A 17,111-nucleotide genomic window follows, 5' to 3' on the forward strand; every position below is an offset into this window, starting at 1 on the left:
CCTATTTGTTTATCATCAATTTTCTTCCCTAGAATATAAACTCCACGAAACCAAGGACTTTGACATGCTCATCACTGGATCCTCAGCACTTAGATAATGACCTGAAACATAAAAGATGTTCAATAAACATCTTTAGAATAGTTGAATTAGCTAGTCTTTCAAATTTTTGATTCAGTCATCCAAACTTTCAGCTTTTTTTTTTCCAGGCTTGCATTATTGGCCAGTTTGATGAAGTTACTTTATCTATCCACAAAATTGTTGATAAAAAGTGCAGGATAAAGTCGACTTTAGAACCATGAGGCACTTCACCAAGTATCTTCTTTCGGATTAATGTCTTTCCAGTAAATAAAAAGTCTTTAGGAATAAATCAACTGATTTTATCTCATTTTCAAACATATGTTTCTCTATCTTGAATACAAGATACAATCCAAGTTCCTTTATGTAGCACAAAATGACTTTCATAAACTGGTTCCAAACTGTCTATCTATCCTTAAATCCCATCACTTCTTCCTTCCTGCTCTTTTTCCATTGACTTTGTATCTTTTGTTCTAGCCCCACTAAATTTGTTATGATTCCGTCGCTACTTCCTTCCTGCTCTTTTTCCATTGATTTTATATCTTTTGTTCTAGTCTCACTAAATTTGTTATGATTCCTAATAAAGCATACCGTGTCCTTTCTCACGAGCCTTAGCACGAGCTGCTCCAACTGCCTGGAATGCCCTCCCCCCCCCTTCAGCTAGGTACAACCTTATAAACCATTCATAATCTAGCATAAATATCACTTCCTCCATGAATCCTTCCCAAACTTCCTCTCCTCCATTCTCTCTCACTAATTTCGCTTTTACATTTTGCTTATTGTTTGTAATCATGACCATATTACTTGTGTCTCTTTTTGGAGTTAAGACTATGATCTCCTCCAGGGTATGGAATTGGATACTCATTGATGTCTATTGAATGAATGAAAAACTTAATATTTGGCTAGTTGCTTGTTGGAGTTTGAAGAAAGCGAGTCATACTTGTCTGGGGTAGAACTGACTAATACCCCAGACTGACTTCCACCAAAGTGGCACTGACCTCAGTAAGTTTTTGGGAATTCATCTTAGGTTTGCCACCTTAGGGACTAGAAATCTGTAGTTTCCTTGGAATGGACGTACCTCTCAATGGCAGATCCGCAGTGATCAAGCTCATGGAAGTTGATAAAAATAAGCATGCTGATTTTCTATTTTATAATGAAAAGCATAACTATCCAGAGAACTGAATTCTCAAGTCAACCTCTTAGTGTTTCATCTCCTTATAGGCAAGTTCTAGACGAGGCACTCTGATATGGTGCGGTGCAATTAGTTGATCTTAAGTATTTCTCAATGAAGGAAGCTTGAAACCATCTCTTGCATTAGAGACATAGTCTCTCCAAGGAAACTCTGATGTATTGCCACCCCATTGTCAACTTGAATGCCAATAAGACCTGAAAGGGTTGAGTGACCAGTCGAGGTCTTATAATTCCTTGGCGGACAAGGCAGAGAGCCAACTGCTCTAATCTGGTGTGCTTTTATGATACTTCTCTACGTGGAAATAGCTAATTGTTGTAGGAGCAGACTAGTCCTTAACCTTTTTTTCCTGATCAAAAGCATTTTTTTAAAAAAGGCTTAAAAGTAATCTTTGAGACATTATTCCTTTTAAGTTTTTATTTAAATTCCAGTCAGTGTAATACTAGTTTCAGGTGTACAATATAGTGATTCAATACTTAATTACAACACCCGGGGCTCATCACAAGTGCTCCCCTTAATCCCTATCACCTATGTCCCTCAGTGCCCCGCCCCCAACCCCTCTGGGAACCATCAGTTTCTTCTCTGTAGTTAAGTCTGTTTCTCAGTTTGTCTCACTCACCCCCCACCCATGATTGTTTGTTTTGTTTCTTAAATTCCATACATTAGTGAGATCATATGGTATTTATCTTTTTCTGACTGACTCATTACACTTAGCATTATGCTCTGTAGCTCCATTCACATCATTGCAAATGGCAAGGTTTCATTCTTTTTTTATGACTGAGTGATATTCCAATGCATATATATATATACCACATCTTCTTTATCCATCCATCACTCTATGGGACATTTAAGCTCTTTCCATAATTTGGCTATTGTAGATAATGCTGCTATCAACATCAGGGTGCATGTATCCCTTTGAACTACTAGTTTTGTATTCTTTGGATAAATAGCTAGTAGTGCAGGGGCACCTGGCTGGCTCAGTCGGTGGAGCATGTGATCTTGGGGCTGTAAACTCAAGCCCCATGTTAGGTGTAGAGATTACTTAAAAATAAAATCTTAAAACAAAACCTAGTTTTGTTTGCAATTGCTGAATCATAAGGTAGCTCTATTTTTAACTTTTGAGGAAACTCCACACTGTTTTCCAGAGTGGCTGCCCCAGTTTGCATTCCCCACCAAAACCGTAAGAGGTTTCCCCTTTCTCTGCATCCCACTTTGAGACATTACTGACATCTATGAATCTATCCTATGGAAATAATCAGAGAGATGCAAAAAATTATAGCTGGAAGGATGTATGTTTCTACATGGTTTATAGTAACAAATAGCTGAAATTAACTTAAATGTCCAACAATCAGAAATTAATAAAAAAAATGGTAGCTAAATGTAGTCATTAACGTCACATTATGCAAGAATGTCTTACCTTGTTGTTAGTGGTAAAGGGCAGGTTACCAAACGCTACGTAAAACAGGATCCTACTTCTTGCAAAAAGTGGACACAAAGTTGTAGAAAAAAGGACTAGAAAAAATAAACAAAAATATCTAAAAGTAAGTGGGAGTTGGGATTATAATGATGGCACCTTTCCTTTCTGCTTATCTATATTTTATTTTTTTTAAAGATTTTATTTGTTTATTCATGATAGACACAGAGAAAGAGAGAGAGAAGCAGAGACACAGGCAGAGGGAGAAGCAGGTTCCATGCAGGGAGCCCGACTCAGGACTCGATCCCTGGACTCCAGGATTGCAACCTGGGCCAAAGGCAGGCGCCAAACAGCTGAGCCACCCGGGAATCCCTTTATCTATATTTTAATGTTTTCCTGCAATGAACATGGATTACTTTAATTTTAAAAATAATTGCCATTATTTGAGAAGTCTTAAAATTATTTTTGTAGTCTTATTTGGTGGGATTTAAACAAACAATAGAAATCATATGCAACGATATGTCACCATTTTCATTATTTCGTTTTCTGCGTAAGAAAACTGCTTTTATGTATTTCACGTGTTGTTAATTTCCTGAAGTGCTATTCCGCTATGGAAGATCTTTAAATTTATTAATTGCTTGCATTTCTATCCCTATAAATGCAGCAAGCCTTTTTTGTTGTTCTCTGGGAGAGACTAATGCGAGAGTGAGGGCAATGACTCAAGCAAATGCACAAGGGTCTAAGCTTAGTTCACTAGAGCACTACAGTGATGTGATAACAATTACGATACTGGTTCCCGTAGGAGAGGGGGCTCTATCATAGAGCTACAGTATGTACCTCTTCATGATCCAGCATCTGCAAATATTGCATTGGTCGCGGTGGACACCACAAGAGAGTAAGGACAGAATATTTTCCCACTAGTCAGTTAGTAATACCACGTTTGGATACGAAGTGCCGCAGCAGTTGGATCAAGGAATGATAATATTTAATATTAATTCAATTTTAATTTAATTTCTCAGTTCTGGGAATTTAAAACCAGCAATAATTAAAAGTCGTGAAATGTAAAGTCCTCTGGTACGTATTCTCTGCGTATTCCTGTCCTTGTACGCCGCTCTCCCCTCCAGAGTTTATTTGCTCACTGCGGACCTCCCTCCAGGACACTCCTCTGTTCAGTGGGATGTTCATTTGTTTGCAAGGAAACTTCTCTTCGTTAAAGCCTGCTCAAAGGCATTGTCACCCTCTCTATCATTGTAACAACACCCGACTCTTCTCAAGGGCACTGCTTTACTTCAATCATGATCCTGTCCAAGTAAGGGTGTTGATTCTGCTGGGACCCTGCCCCCCCCCCCAGGGCTGGGTGGGGGGAGGCCTGAACCTTCCAGCCCTGCACTGCTGCTCCTGTGCAATGAGGCTCCCAGCCCAGGACTGGCTTCCCCGGCTGTGCCTGGTGCAGTCACACTGTACCCACCCACAGAGCACCCTCTCCCCTCCCTGCCTTGGGGCCTAGTGCCCTGTAGTTGCTATCTTGAGACCCTTAAGGATTATTATGGGCTGAATTGTGTCCCCCACAATTCATATGTAGAAGACCTCCCACTGAGCACCTCAGAATGTGAGTGCGTTGGAACACAGGGTCTTTAAGGAGGTAATGAAGTTGAAATGAGGTCCCTGTGGAGAGCCTTAATGCTGGGTGACTGGTGTCCTCATAAGAAGAAGAGACTAGGACACAGCGCAGAGGAAGGACCTGGCAAAGACAGAGAGATAGATGGCTGTGTACAAGGCCTTGGAGGAGGCCAACCCTGCCCGGGACGTGTTGATCCAGGACTCCAGCCTCCAGAAAAGTGAGGAAACTCATTTCTGTTGTTGAAGGCCCCCAGCCTGTGGTGCTTCATCACAGCAGCCCTAGCAAACTAATATAACACTTTTAGCTTTAAATTTGTGTTTTGTACGTGAAGCCTGATGGAACAGTCATCCTCACGGGCTGTGGAGTCATAGCTCACATGGGGTCCTACCTCTCACTGCCTGCCCCCCTCCCTGGGTCGGATTCTTGGTTCCTGTACTCCCCACCGCCCCCAGCAATTTGGGTCATGCCCAGTCTTGCCGCTTCCTGACCCTCCCTGGGGCAGCCACTGGGGGGTGCCAGCAGAGCAAGCCCACATCACCAGTGTCTCCCTGGCTGGGGATTGGATTCAGGCACCCGTAGGGCTGAGGTTGTGTGAACACAGCCTGTGACAAATCTGGGTAAGGTGTGGCTCCAGGCTGGCAGTGCCCAGTGTGTCTGGTGGGCACGTGGCAAGGGTGAGTCTCTTGCCCACCCCGACCCAGGCACCAAACACATCCCGGTGCAGGCACCGTCGTTCCTGCGAGGCTGCCCTAGGCTCTGGGCTGGGTGGTAGGCCGTGGGGAGGCGACACCGGGTGGTTTGCTTTCAGCTCAGGTGCAGCATATCGGGGAGATTGAACTTAGAAGCCGGTGGGCCACACGCTGAGTCAGGAGGGGGCCCCCACCCAGGGCATCCATGAGGCTCTGCATTCACTCTACCAGTATCCCCATGTCCAAGGGACCATGACATGAGGTTTCAAATAAAAACACCATGACAGGCCAAGAGACTGCAGAAAAAAAAGGAAAGTGGTTTTCCTATTTTAATAACTTTTTAAAAAAGATTTTATTTATTCATGAGAGCCACAGAGAGAGGCAGAGACACAGGCAGAGGGAGAAGCAGGGTCCACACAGGGAGCCCGACATGGGACTTGATCCCAGGTCTCCAGGATCAGGCCCTGGGCTGAAGGCAGGCGCTAAACCGCTGAGCCACCCGGGCTGCCCATGGAATTCTAGTTCTTTCTGCAATTCTTGAATTCTAATTCCTTTAGGTAAGTCTGTGTCTCTGCTTTCCTTACCTCCTCCTTTATGATTTTAAGATTTTTAAATGTTATTTATTCATGAGAGACACAGAGAGAGGCAGAGACAGAGGCAGAGGGAGAAGTGGGTTCCCTGCGGGACTCGATCCCAGGACCCCGGGATTACGCCCCACCGCTGAGCCCCCCGGGGCACCCCTACCTCCTCCTTTGCTCCTTCTCTGCCTTTCCCTCAGATGTCACTGTTCTCCGGGCTTCCACATTCCCCTCTTCTCTTTTTGGGCTCAGGCCTCCCGTTAGGAGTCCCTTTGCTGTCCTCGGGTGGCTCTGGTGCCCTGTCCTTCCTGAGGCCTCCGCAGTGCTGGGGCCCAGCGACCAGTCCCCTGCTCCCCGGCTGCATGAGCTTGGGCCAAATGGTTACCCTACGTAAGTTTCCACTTCTCCCTTGTCCAGGGAGGCTAGTAATGTGTGGCTTAGGGCTTACCTGAGGCCTAGCCTAATGCAGGTAAAATGCAGCTCCTGGCACATCAACAGCCTGGGAACTCGTGGTGCTCCCGCTGCTGCTGGCGAGGATAGTGGAGGTTGCTGCTGCCCTCTGCAAGCTCGGCCTCCACTTGCTGCCTCCCACCTCCTGCAACCGCACATCTGCTCTTGGCTGCCTGCCTCGCCTTCTGTCCACACTCCTGGCACTTCCAGGTGTTGCGTGGTCTCTGCTCCTCTTCTTCTTCTTCTTCTTCTTCTTCTTCTTCTTCTTCTTCTTCTTTTTAAGATTTTATGTATTTATTTGACAGAAAGGGAGAGCACAAGCAGGGGGAACAGCAGGCAGAGGGAGAGGGAGAAGCAGGCCCCTCGCCACGCAGGGGGCCCGACACAGGGACTCGATCCCAGGACCCCAGGATCACGACCTGAGCCAAAGCAGATGCTCAACCGACTGAGCATCTTCCCACTGCTATCTTCACTTCCTGACTTGAATAATCCTCTCTTCTAGAGACCCGGTCTTTCTGAGGTCTGCCAGCTGAAGCCCATTTTTAAACAGTCTCCCGTGGCCTTGGAAGGCCGAGTTAATACTAACATCGTGTGCAGAATTTGTTACATCTCCGGACAGTGTGAAGGACACGATGCAATAGGACAAAGGCCAGGTCCCTGCCTACTTTTCTACCTTTTTTTTTTTTTTAAGATTTATTTATTCATGAGAGACACAGAGAGAGAGAGAGGCAGAGACACAGGCAGAGGGAGAGAAGCAGCCTCCATGCAGGGAGCCCGACGTGGGACTCGATCCTGGGACTCTGGGATCACGCCCTGACAGGGGTTAAACTGCTGAGCCACCCAGGGATCCCCTACTTTTCTACCTTATACACTCTCCCCTAAGTGCGCACACACCGCATGAAACCACTGGCAATTTCCAGCAGGTACCATGCTGCTCCAGCCTCCCTGTTCCAAATAGCCTGTCTCCGTGGCTACCCTCCTCTGCACAACCCCCCCTGACCTTCTCCCCCCACCACCCCGGCTCCTTGCCAAATTGGCTGCTTCCACCCTAATAGTAAAAAATAATAAATAGTATCTTATTACTTACAGCCCGGATCAGCTTTCCCTATGAACGGCTGCCTCTCCAGCACACTGCACCTCCCCTGGGCCTTGTCTTTGTCTCCAGAGCCCAGCGCAAGGCCTGGCACGCAGACCCTTGGCCCTTCTACAGTAGGTGGGATAGAGAAGCACGAAGCACCAGAGAAATGTTTCGTCGGAATTCCACTAGGGGTCACTTTCTTTACATTTTTTTGAAGAAAAACAGTGCGAATCAATTCTTTATGAAAAATGTAACTTTGTGTTTCATTTTTAAAGTCATTTATTGTTTTATTTAATGGAAAATGAAAATTTGCCGTGTCGTACCAGCCTCGGAGCGCTCTACGATCTGCAGCTCCTTCTGGTTTTATGGGTAATGTCAAAATTCATGTTTGGGCAAAAGGCACAATAGAATGTGGCGTTTAATTTTGCATGTTAAGAACTCCGAGCACTGAATTTATATGAAAGTTTCTTCTGCGTTTTTAGCTTAATGTCTTTTGAGAGGGATATTTGTATTTAATTAGTTCACTTCAAATATGTTTATGCCAAAGACCTAATCTTCTAAAGCTTTATTTCTTTATTCTTATTTAAGCCCAGTCGCAGAATTAATGGTGTGGCCCTAGCCATCATCCTGATCCGCCTGGCTGGCAGTGGGCACTATCATCTTTATCATTATCATTATTATCTTTAGGAGAAGTGGCCACACAGAATTAGAAACTAGTCTCTAGACTTTTACAAGGATCTGAAGGGAGGTTGCACTTTTACAAGGATCTGAAGCAAGAGAGAGCCCAGCCTATGGATGAACTGCACAAAATTCAGTGTGGCTGAAGCTTAGGATGAAAGAGGGCAGTGGTGGAGGAGAAGGTACAGTCAGGGGACCCCTGAGTGATCTCAGTAGTTAGCGGGCACAAGCCAGCTCAGAAAGACCCTTTTAATCATGTTTCATGCTACGAGCATCAAGAAGCCATTTATGGGGTTCATTCTAGGATGACTCTGGTTATGTGGTGGAGAATGGATCAGAGAAGCCCAAGTAGGGAGTCACCAAGTCCTTTTGGGATGCTGTTCAGGAAGACATAATGGTGGCCTGGACAGGGTTGGTCCAGAGAAGTGGATACAGTAAGCATAGTTTTAGGGGATAATTTTTTTTAGGGGATAAAATTTATACTACTTCATGAGGAATTGCAGGGGTAGGTAGGGCGGAGAGAGCCAGGAATTGAGGATACCGGGTTCTAGCCTGGGCAATTCGGGTGTAGGGGAGTAGCATTGAAGGAACTAGAGAAGGAAGGCCAGGTGTGATACACACATTATGACGTCTCTGCGTGATGCACCACCCATTGCTCTGTGCTCGTTTAGTATATCATTTGTCTTTTGGTTGGAATACATGTAAGAACCACAGACTACTGGAGCGGTACAGGATCTCACAGATTAGCAACAATGTCATTTTTTTTTAAAAAAGGTTTTATTTATCTACTTATTTGAGAGAGAGAAAGAGAGAGCATGAGCCTGTGGGGGGGGGGGGGGAGGAGAGGACCAGAGGGAGAGGGAGAAGTGGACTCCCTACTGAGCATGGAGCCCAACCCTGGGCTTGATCCCATGACCCTGAGATCACGACCTGAGCCGACACCAAGAGTCAGATGCTCAACTAACTGAGCCACCCAGGCGCCCCAGCAACAACCTCATTTTTTAAAAAAATATTTATTTATTTATTATTTATGATAGACACAGAGAAAGAGAACGAGAGGGAGAGACACAGGAGGAGGGAGAAGCAGGCTCCATGCCTGGAGCCTGACGCGGGACTTGATCCCGGGACTCCAGGATCACGCCCTGGGCCAAAGGTAGGCACCAAACTGCTGAGCCACCCAGGGATCCCAACAACCTCATTTTATATGAGCTTTGAGAGTCACAAAATTCTTCAGCCTTCTGTGATCCTATACAAGTAAAATATCTCGGGGGTCTATGCAGTGAACTGTAGGAAATATAGGGAACACCCAACTATTTTTGGGTTTTTCTAGATCTAGGAGGATGTTTCCAGGGCCCCTTGTCATCCAGAACCACCAGCGCCCCTGCCTGTCCCTCATCCCCTCTGACTGCCACTTCCTTGCCTCCCCTTCATGTCCTGGCTCCCCCTCAATCCCTTCACTCTAATCTGGTTATCTAGTCCCAGACTTATTTCTAGGACCTATGAAGTCTGCACTGTTGTCTGTAACTTGCTTTATAAAAGTAGGACTCCTAAACAAATTAAGGACCTTTAGGCTCAGATATCAGACTCTTCCTTATTCCTACTGGGCTGGTGGGCCGGCCTCCTTGGCCTGGCCAGAGGCCACGCTGCTAGACATGCTCTCATTTATATTAGGGGTCTTCACCTGGCTCCTCTCTTCTCTATCTTTTAAGACTCCAATCCCTCATCTCCAGCCCCTTTCCCAAATCAGCGATCACCCAAAGAAGTCCCCTAAGGATGACGCCCTCTCCCATTTTATCTATAGCAGTTTTATCAGTTTTATTTACTTGTGTTTAATTTTTCTCATCCTTGCTCGACTCTGGGTCTTGGCTTTGCCTGGCCGAGAGTTTCCCCAAAGCTCTTATCTCTAGATGAACTCTGCTGCATTTTCTCACATAGTAATTATTTCCTCCCCTCTGTCTGTACTCTGTTTTAAGGAGACAAACAGATGCCCCCCCAAATCTATCACAGAGCCTGTCAGGGATAGATGTTTACAGCAGAATGTCTTTTTTTCTGAGACATCTGAACTGGAACCCAGTATGCTTTCTGGACAAATCTCTCTTGTCCTTTAGCCTGAGACTTGAGGATGTGGCATTGCTAGCTAGCAATTTGGCTGAATGTTTGCTGAAGGGGCTTCATCCCCAGGCCCTGAGAATTCTTTACGCCCCCGGGATCCGCCTGTGGGTGTTAGGGAGCAGCAGAGGCACAAGCGCACCCTGGAGGCAGCGGGGGGCCCATCAGAAACCTCTCCAACAGAAACGTCCTGGAATCCAAAGCGCAGGGCTGTCAGGGTTAGGCAAAAAACAAACAAACAAAAAATTTTAAAAAAGAATAAATAAACATAAAAAAACAAGACACAGGAAACTCTGGGAATACTTTCATTAGAAAGTTGTTTTGGGGACAGCTGGGTGGCTCATGGTTGAGCATCTACCTGTGGCCCAGGGTGTGATCCCGGGGTCCTGGGATCGAGTCCCACATCAGGCTCTCTGCAAGGAGCCTGCTTCTCCCTCTGCCTGTGTCTCTGCCTCTCTCTGTGTGTCTCTCATGAATAAGTGAATAAAATCTAAAAAAAAAAAAAAAAGAAACAAAAGAAAGAGAGACAAAGAAAGTTGCATAGTTTATCTGGAAGCCGAATGATCTGGGTGTCCCGTGCTTGCCTTGGCAACTCTAACAAGTGCCCGTGCGCCGGAGCCTCATGCTCCAGAAGTGGCTCCGGGCCTCATCGGGAACCTGTCGGAAGGAATGTAACGGGGAAAGTGGACGGTGAGTCACAGAAATCGGCTTGGACACATGTCCCCAGGGGATTAGCTGACGGGTCAGCTGAGCCGATGCCCCAGTCTGCCCTACAGCAGGGAGCTGTGACGGAACCGGGGGCCCTGCTGGTGACAGATCCTTCCTCTCCCCCTTGCTGCGGGAGACACGACTGCCTGTGCCACCAAGGCAATGGATGGGAACGGCTGAAAGGACATGGGCGACATCCTGTGTGCACAGAGGTTGAGCAACTGCTGTTGAACTGCACACAGTGGCAGCTGTGACTTGTGATCCCCCTCCTTGATTTTGGCATCTTTCAAGTCAGGTGACAACCAGGTCTCTCATTCCAGAATCTTCTATTTTCTACCTATTTTTCCTATGATGCTTCCTTTCCCCCAGGCTCATTGTTTTTAGAGACCTCCTGAAATTATGCTTCTTCCATGTGCCTTTCTCTCATTAAGCAGAGACGTCCATCCTTAATCCAGTTGCTAGACATAACTGTGGAATAATGTGAGACACGTTTGTTGCAATGCACATTCGTGGAGGGCCTACTAGGTAGGAGGAAGCCTTCACCATTAAGGGACTCTTGGTAGCGCAGCTAATAGCACATTAGAAACCAGAGGGGAACCTCCCCCACCCCCATAAGAAGTGATTGTTCCAGGTCAGGGAGAACAATTGGTTCCTTTATAAATCATTGTTCTCGGGACCCCTGGGGGCCTCAGGGGTGGATCATCTGCCTTGGGCTCAGGACATGGTCCCCGGTGGAGTTGCATTGGGTCCCTGCAGGGAGCCTGCTTCTCCCTCTGCCTGCGTCTCTGCCTCTCTCTCTGTGTCTCATGAATAAATAAATAAAATCTTAAAAAAGAATAAATCATTGTTCTCATATTCCTATGACTTTACTTTCACTTTTTAAAAAATTTACTTTCAGAAGTAACTTCAGAGTAATGAAATTCATGAGTATGTTTAGGTTATAACTGATCTATGGAATTAGGGAAGTTATCAGTAGAGGTTTCTTGAAATTCTTTCTCAAGGAGCAGATGCTGGCTTCCTCTTTCCAGGCAGGCAGAACTGAAAAAATCTAGCCTCAGGCATCATTCTCTGTATAGAAGCAACTGAAATACACACAGACACACACACACGCACACACACACACACAGAGAGCTGCATGGCTTCGGGATGAACAGGTGGCAGTGATAACTGGCTGGAGGAGGAGGCTTCTGAGAATCCTGGGATGTTAGGACTTCAAAGACCTTAGGGATCCATCACCTGGTCCAACTTCCTTACTTACAGATGTGGTCTCTGAGGCCCCCCTCCCTTTTTTTTTTTTTTTTTTTTTTTAGAACTTGCATTAGGTCCAACACCAAACTCAGACATGAGCCCAAGACTCCCATCTGTGTCTAAGATTAGGTTCCGAAGGACTAGATATGGTGCTCGGTGATGTGTAGCATCACCTCTTTCTCCTGGGAGACTTTCTTAGGTCCTTGGCTTCTATAATCTTCACCCTGGGCGGTCTCCTCCATCTACTGGATGACCATCCTCTGCCTCCTTTGCTAGTGCCTTTCTCTAGTCTAAAAGGAATGTTCTTTAGAGTTCACGCCTCCACTATGCCTTGCACAGTTTCATCAGCTATCATTGATTTAGTCACTATAAAAACTGCCTCTTCCACTCCTAAATCCTTCTCTTTTGTTCTGACCATTTCCATAGGATCCATATGTTCGACTATTACCTAGATATCTTTTGCCAGGTGCTCCACAGACATTTCAAACAGTCCGAAGTGGACACTTATCTTTTCCATTAGCTTCCTACAAACTGGGTTCTTGTGTTCCATGTCTTAGATAGTGATGTTATTATCCATCCAAGTCCCCTTGTCCCTACCCCCTTCCCGCACATGCACATTGGTCACCAAGCCCTCCACATGGATCTCCTTAACACCTCTTTACTCCTTGTTCCTTCTGCATCCACCCAAACCCGCCTTAGTTTAGTTTGGGAGTTACAGAGTCAAATGCATATGGGAGGTAAACAAGTGAGATGGGACACAGGCCATTAACATGGGGCAGTGAGGACTGTGACCAATTAGAGACAACGGGCCTCACATAAAGGGAGCACAAAGCATGTAATTTAAATGGACTCTTTCTATGAGGGAATGCAGCCCAGTGTTGCCACATATTCTAAGTTTAGAAATTTTAAAATTTTAAAATAAAATATTCTGATTTTTAAATGGGGCAAATAATTTAACTTCTAAAAAAACCCACATATTGGGTGGAAAACAAGCATACCCTCCCTGTCTCCCCACTGCCACCACCATCGCCATACTTGCCCCATCCTATTGCTCTGCATCTAGGACAGGGCCTGAAACACAGTAGGTGATCAGCAAAATGCTTAAGTGGATGAAAATGAACAGTGAGGGTGTAGGAAGCAAGCTATTATTGGGTTGTTTGTAGCTTAAACTTAAATTTTAATTGTAATTACTGAATCATTATGTGTACATTTTATTTTTTTTAAAGATTTTATTTATTTATTCATGAGAGACAGAAAGAGAGAGAGATTGAGAGAGAGAGGCAGAGACACAGGCAGGGGGAGAAGCAGGCTCCATGCAGGGAGCCTGATGTGGGACTCCATCCGGGTCTCCAGGATTACGCCCTGGGCGGAAGGCTGGCACTAAACTACTGAGCCACCCAGGGATCTCCATTATGTGTACATTTTAGTGAATGAAACAATACAGAAATATTTCAAGAAAAAGTCAATTATTTTCCTGTTCTATTCCCATATCCTACAGGTAGCTGATATTAACAGTTTAGTGTTTATCCAGTAGCACTTTTTTCATGGCCTTAAAACAATTATGTGAATTTTTGTTCTGTTTTTCACAAATGTAATAATACTTTGCACATTACTCTGCAGCGTGCTACTTTGAGTTAAGTATCCAGCATCACCATCCTCTTTGCCTTAGTAACTATACTATATCTAACTTCATTCTTTCCAATAGCTGCATAATGCTCTTTAATATGATTTGCCATAATTAATTCAGCCACTTTTGTGTTGATTAACAATCAGATTGTTGCTTAACTCTTTTCAGTTTAAGAAGGATGTACAATAAATAACCCTATAAACTTACACAGGGTGCTTCTATGCTTTCTATTTCTATGGGAGAGATTGGCCAAAATGGAATCACTGTATTGAAGGATGTGTTAATATGTTTTCAGAGACCCTGTGCAATTCTTTCAAAAGGTTGTAGCAATTCACATTCCCATCAAGGCCTTTGGCAGAGTGAATAGGGAAGGTCCCGCTGAGAAAATAATAGATGAACAAAGACTCAGAGATGGTGAGGGAGCTAGCCACCCAGATCCCTGGGCAAGATATTTTCCAGACAGAGGGAACAGGTGGTGTGAGGGCCTGGAGACTGATATATTCAAGGAATATTAGAAAGAGCCCAGGGTAGCCAAAGCAGAACGAACAAAGAGAGAATAGGAAGAGGTAAAAGTCAGTGAGATTGATGGCAGGGCGGAGCATGTAGGCTTTTGCTTTTACCATGAGTGTGATGGGGCATCTTTGCTGAGTTTTGAGCAAGGGAGTAATATACTAAGACCTGTTTTAAGAGGATCGCTATGGTTCTTACACTGAGAAATGCTCTGTAGGGAGAGCACTGGAAGCAGGAGACCAGTTAGGAGGCTATTGGAAAAAGCTAGCACAGAAAGGAAGGCAGACAGAGACAAGACTATGGGAATGCAGGGGGGGATGGTGAGATTTGTTGGATTCTGGGCATATTTTGAAGGTAGAGTCAGTGGAATCTGCTGATGGATTGGTGATGGGATATAGGAGACAGAGAGGAGTCAGGGATGGATCCAGAGTTTGGCTAGAGCAACCAAGAGGGTGACGTTGCCGTCCATCCTGATGCAGAAGACTCTAGGTGGAGCAGATTTGCGGGGAAAGAGTCAGGAAGTCATACGTGGCCATATTAAGTGTTAAATGCATATTAGTGATCTAAATAGAGGTGTTGGGCGGGCAGTTGGAAATACAAGTTTGTAGTTCAAAAGAGAGGAACAGACAAGTACTACGTAGATTTACACATCGTGGCACATCGACGCAATTTACAGACACGAGGCCATATGAAGAGAGTGTAGAGAGAAGACCAAAGACCGAGTGTGGTGACGAAGAATAAGGGAGACCAGCAAGGGAGACTTCTCAGGAGGAGCAGCCACAAGAGGGCAAGACAATCAAGAGACTGCGATGTCCCAGAAACCAGGAGCCCAAAATATATCAAGGCACAAGGAGAGATCAAGTGTGTCAAATACAGCTGACAGGTCACGTAAGAGAGAACTGGCTGGCCGAGTCAGGGCCCCTCGACCATGCTCATGGCCTAGTCCCCAGAACCTGTGAATATATTACCTTCCGTGGCAAAGGGGGCTTGGTAGATGTGATTGTGCTAACGATCTGGAAATGGGGAGATTATTCTGGATTGTCTGGGTGGGATCAATGTAATCACAAGTGTCCTTAGAAGGGGGGTGGTGGCAAGAGGTTTAGAATCAGAGACAGAGCAGCAGATGGGGCAGTGGAAGCAGAGGGCGGGGTGATGTGACAAGGATGCGTTGTCCCCTAGAGCCTCCAGAAGGAAGGCAGTCCCACTGACCCGCTTTGAATTTCCGACCTCCAGAACCGTTCGAGAAGCAATCTGGGTTGTTTGAAGCCACGAAGTCTGTGGTACTTTGTTACAGCAGCAAGAGGAGACAAATAGACCGACCATTAGATTTACCCATGTGACTGTCACATGGTGACCTTGGGCCAGAGGAGTTTCAGGGGGACAATGGGGAAAGTCTGACTGAAGTGGGCTAACAAAGACCAAGGGGACCTGCAGGATCTTTGTGCAAAATCAGTAAAAAAAAAAAAAAAAAAAAAAAAAAAAAAAAAAAAAACCAAAAAAAAAAAAAACCAAAAAAACACAAAAAAACCAAAAAAACTTCAGGCTGGCCAACTGGAAATAATGATGCCTCAAGGCAGATCAATTTCAAATGTTGTTCCTCAAAAATGACAAAGTCCTGTGTCAAGCATTTGCTTGGTAACTAGATTTCTGCCTCTATGTTTGCCTCCTCTACCAAATGCCTTTGTGCAGAGCACAAGTTAGCAGTGGCACAGAGGAATCAAGGGTTCCTTTTAGGTGGTTTTGCTGCAGGAGAGCTGCGAAATGGGTAAATGCGTCGGTGGCTGGTGGGGGAAGTGAGGACGCAGAAAGGGTTTTTAAGGTGGCATGTTTGTGTGATGATGGAAATCACTCATCAGAGAGAGAGAAATGAATGATATGGGAGAGACGGGAGGATTGCTGGAGCGCTGCTCCTGAGTGGACAAGAGGGGGTGGGATCTAGGCCAGAATCTGGATGAGGACCACCACTGAGGGCTTCATAAAAACCAATAAGAAGGAACATGGCACACAAGAGGACGTGTGGTATGTTCGCACAATGAGGATAATGAACAGAAAAGGAGAGAAAGTGGGGGTTGTGAAGCCAACCAGGTGGGAGTTGTAGTAAGTTGGGTGAGAAGGGACAGAAAAGGTGCTGCTGTAGCTCTTAGACTCGTAACCCAGGGCCCCTAACGAAGGCCCCAGGCCTCAGTGGAGCTCACTCTTTGAAAGGACTTCCTTACGTCTCTTAGACCCTTTCTGGTACCTGGGACCCGCTGAGATGGGATTGGGGTCCATCTGGGTGGGGCCCATCAAGACAGAAGTGAGGCCCCACGTGGGCTCGGTCAGTACCAGGTTCTCTTTTGGGGGATCATCTCCCACTTCCTGTCCAATGAGCGGACTTGGCCAGATCTCCCCAGTCGCTCCATGAGTCATGCTTATGTGGCCATCCTTGGGTTCTGCGGCTAGGTCTCAGTTCTAGAAGGGTGACCGGACAAGCCAAACAACCTACTGGGCAGGGCAGGTTTTTTTTGTTTTTGTTTTTGTTTCTGGGATTGTGTGAACATGAGATTGGACAGCCGGAATGGCACTGGCATGCTGATCTGGGGTGGCTAAAATTGTTTCCATTGATGGGGCCCTGTTGACAGGATCTGCACGTGGCTCCACACACCCAAGGGATGGCCCTGAGTGTGACGTAGTGGTAATGAAGGGGCAATCAAAGAGACATTTTAAAGGAAGAGGAAGAAGAGACACAACTTAGGGATTAATTAGGTGTTCTGATATCTGAGTGTCATCTTTTTAGGTGAATCCCCTTTTCCTCACTACAGAAACGGCTCAGACCCTATGCTTACCCCCATCATTTGGCAATGGTACGATTTAACAAAGAAATAATAGGGTGAAGCTTTTTAAAGAGCAGTGTGGGAGCTGTAAGGAAGAGGTTTTTCTCAAAATATGAAGTAGTGGTCAAATATTATGGGGAAGGTGTCAGCCAACAATAATCTTTCCAAAACAGAGCTAGCCAGGAAAGAGGTAAGGAACACTCATTTCTCCCACATGGACTATTGATCCTAAACCACTGAGTACGGAGTTCTTACAGGTTGATCCAGCAGCTGTGTGAAAAATAAGAAACCTCGGTACAATTTGAGTTACTTATCACTTACTGA

Source organism: Nyctereutes procyonoides, unplaced genomic scaffold (genome assembly GCF_905146905.1).
Source record: "Nyctereutes procyonoides isolate TBG_1078 unplaced genomic scaffold, NYPRO_anot_genome, whole genome shotgun sequence".
Lineage (NCBI taxonomy): Eukaryota > Metazoa > Chordata > Mammalia > Carnivora > Canidae > Nyctereutes > Nyctereutes procyonoides.